This window comes from Pinus tabuliformis, chromosome 1_2 (genome assembly GCF_031772625.1).
Source record: "Pinus tabuliformis cultivar Carrire ecotype Pingquan chromosome 1_2, CPIR1, whole genome shotgun sequence".
Lineage (NCBI taxonomy): Eukaryota > Viridiplantae > Streptophyta > Pinopsida > Pinales > Pinaceae > Pinus > Pinus tabuliformis.
In genome coordinates this window covers 606,322,371-606,326,066 of record NC_142298.1, presented here as the reverse complement: position 1 = coordinate 606,326,066, position 3,696 = coordinate 606,322,371, and the positions used below count along the sequence as shown (strand labels likewise).

Below are 3,696 nucleotides of genomic sequence, written 5' to 3'. Positions count from 1 at the left end.
TGCCTGATCACTTTACTGATTTCGCTACATCTGGCCTCACATAAGATTCTAAAATGGAAGTTTGGAGACCACGTTGACTTTGTAGATGATGCCCATTCCGCCCTTTAATTATCTGTTAAAAATTGTTTATTTTGTCTAATTACATTTTTGTTAATCATCTAAGACAATATAGTTATGCATTCATAAGCAGGCTCATTTGGTGCCATATTCTAGTGGTTGTATATGTAATCTGAGCTTATCGCTGAGGTTAAGGTCTATATTCAATTGCACATGAGATTACAAACAAATTCCCTATAGAAACTGTTTAAATCACATGCGTGAAGGGTGACATCCATAGTGCCACCACACTCATCTAATTGTTGGGTGAGAATTATTGTGATGGATGCTCACAGTTTTCAACATTTCAAGGCTACCTTATGTCATTGTGGGGATAACTTGTGAAGCTTCATGAACAAACAACATAACAAAATACCAGAGTAATCTCTTTTGAAATTGTGTTACAAGTCATTTGGTCAAAACATGAGAGGTGATGAGTTGGCTTCTAGAAAAAAAAAAATGAAAGAAAGGCTCCAGTTCGGGTGATTTTTCCAAAATCAGAAGTGGAGGAGGATTTCCTATTTTCCATGCATCTACAAGTAGGTGGCAAGCCTGCTGGATCTACAATGATATTATCTGGATATGGAAAAACAATTGTTACTCACTATTGGAATGAAGCTACATACCTATATCAGTTTGAGTTACCGTGGGATGCAGGGAAGGTTCTAGATGCCTCAATTATTTCATTGGTGGGTGGTGGTGAGGAAGGTGCATCGATAGTCCTTATAGAGAAAGCAGGTTTATGGGTAATCCCTGAAAAAGCTATTCTACTGGGTGGTGTTGAACCACCCGAATGAAGTTTGTCCCTCAAAGGGACCTCCAATGAAGGAGTTGTAGAAGAAGAAGGACAAAACCTCATGGTTGGAGGTAATTTTTCTCTTCGAAGAGAAAGTACTGAGGCATGGATTGCCAGAGATAATGGAGAAAGGACTGTACAGAAAGGAGTTGGCTAGCGTACTACCCAAGATGATGAATTAGGAAGTTTAATTGGGAATCTATTTCAATTTTTTTTTAACTCAGGGCAAATTGAAGGAGCATTTGAAAAGATCCATCGGAGTGGTGCATTTGGAATATACGTGGAAATGAATTTATTTACCCGTGCAAGTCAAACTATTGTTGACACACTTGAAAAACACTAGACAACAAGCAGAGGATAAAATATAGCAATAATGGTTGTTGTATCTTCCCAACTTTTAGAAAAGCAGCACCGACATCAACAATTTCTGCATTTTCTTGTTGCCTCCAAGTGCCATGAAGAGCTTCAAATGAGACAGAGAGAAGCTTTACAATCCATCGTGGGACATGGTTAAAAACATGCTGCCATGATTCGACTTAGGGAACTACATAATGCATCTGCCCAAGCGAAGCCACAAAGTAGGCTTGAGTCTCTAAACACTTATTTACAACACAATGAAATTACTGGCTCTCTTTGGGATCTTGTCAAAATAGTTGGTGAGAAATCTAGTCGGAAAATGTATTGTTGATGGATAGAGAGAAAGCGGAAGTGTTTTATAGTCGAGTTTCTGAGTTGGAGGAGTTATTTTCCAATGTTAACTAACATCTAACTTATGTAGTAGGAAGGGAGTTGCCACTTCAGTTACAAATAGAATGACTTCGTGAAATCTCAATTTCTTGCACAAGTGTAGTACGCACTACTATTTTCTATAGAGATATCCAATACTCTTGGTATCCATGTCCTGAAGGTCTAACACCTTGGTATTGCCAACTGACATTATGATCTATAATTTGGAAGCTATGATCACTTATCCTAGAATTAAAAATGGAAGCAGATGTTTCAGAACCTTCAATGAAATTAGTTTTAGCTTCTCAGTTGGAGGAGGTTATTGATATTTTACTGGAAGCAAATGCTGGTGCAATTACTACTAAAATTGAACGAGAGGAATAATATCATGGTTTGCAAGTAGAGTATTGGAGCAGATGGTTGGTGATGGGAGATTTGCAAAGAAACCAGAGTTCAACAATAAAGGGAAATATGCTAGTGTCAATATCAAGGCCACGAGGACTAGAAGGCTCAAGATTACTCAGTATAGAAAGCATTGCCATCTGATACGGGTAGATCCCAAGATCAAGAAACTTTACCATATTCGAAGGAAGGTCTTCAATCAATGCAAATGCAATGGAATAAACAATTGTACAATCCTGGAAAGCATATGCATGGACTAGCACAAGCTGCAACAAGCTACCACAACTTCTAGAGGAAAATCGACAACTATACAATCAAGTGCAGGATCTAAAAGGAAGCATTAGGGTGTGTTGTCGAGTCAAACCATTCTTGCCTCGCCAATCCAATTGTCAGAGTATAGTCAATTATATTGGGGAGAATGGTAAAATTATGATTTCAAAGAAAGGAAAGGATATACGTAAATCATTCACATTCAACAAAGTGTTTGGAGCATCTGCTACTCAAGAGGAAGTGTTTCTAGTAGGACATACATAATGATTGGTCCTAAGGTGATTACAGAGGAGAGTTGGGGTGTGAACTATCGAGCCTTGAATGAATTATTCCAGATATCAAAACAAAAAAAGGATACATTATATATGAGGTTTCTGTTCAAATGATTGAAATATACAATGAACCAGTCTGGGATCTTCTTGTTTCAAACAATTCCAATAAAAGATTAGAAATCTACAACAATTCGTAGCAGAAAGGACTCAATGTGCCATATGCAAATCTAATACCCGTTGCATCTACATCTACATTCGTTGTGATTCAAATGGCACAATTTCAACAAATGCGCATGTAGTAGCAGATTTTACAAGTGTAGGAGAGCTTTACAAAGGAATGTTTTCTTGAACAGACTTAGAGGACAACAAGTACCATCTTTTGGATTGTCCCTTGGGCTGACTAGAAGGCAACAAAGATCACACTTTGGGGACTCTTTGCTGAAGGAAATTTGCAGACATCTTTGGACTGCCTTTTGGTAGATTTGGTGGGTAGCCATACCTTCTTTTGGATAGAGATATGAGTCTGATTTTTTTTTTGGACATACCTTAACTGTCCTATTTCCGTCAATTTTTGGCACAAGTTTTGACAAGAAGAAGGAAGTTTGGGAGATGGTTGTTGTTACATTGCAATATGGGAAGAATTTTGATGGAGAAGTTATCAATGCTGATTTTCATACTGATATTGTTGTTGTTAGAATTAATGCAAAGGTTCCATTGCCAACAGAAAAACTAGGTTCTTCTAGCAAACTTTGACCAAGGGATTTGGTAATATCTTTGGGATGCCCTCTGTCTATCCAAAATACAGTTACTACTAGAATTGTGAGCTATGTAGATTGCAAGAGCAGCGATTTGGGTCTGGTCAGAATTCTCAGAGAATATTACTATTTATAAACAGATTGGGTAATCAATGAGGGGAGCTCTTGTCGACCGTTAATCAATCTTGATGGAGAGGTAATAGGTATTAACACAATGAAGGCTCTCACTGTTGATGGAGTTATCTTTGCTATCCCCATAGACTCTGTCATCAAGACCGTTGAGCATTTCAAGAAACATAGAAGAGTTGAAAATATGGAGTTAACCATGAGCAAATATTTCTAGAATCTCGTAAGATGAGTTGCATGAAAAAAAAATTGA

The 3,696-nt window shown here is 37.7% G+C and overlaps 1 pseudogene; it reads left to right on the top strand.

Annotated features, from left to right (window-relative positions):
- Window positions 1-486: 486 nt before the first annotated feature.
- Window positions 487-2,164, top strand: LOC149207094 (nuclear pore complex protein NUP133 pseudogene; annotated as a pseudogene).
- Window positions 2,165-3,696: the final 1,532 nt, after the last annotated feature.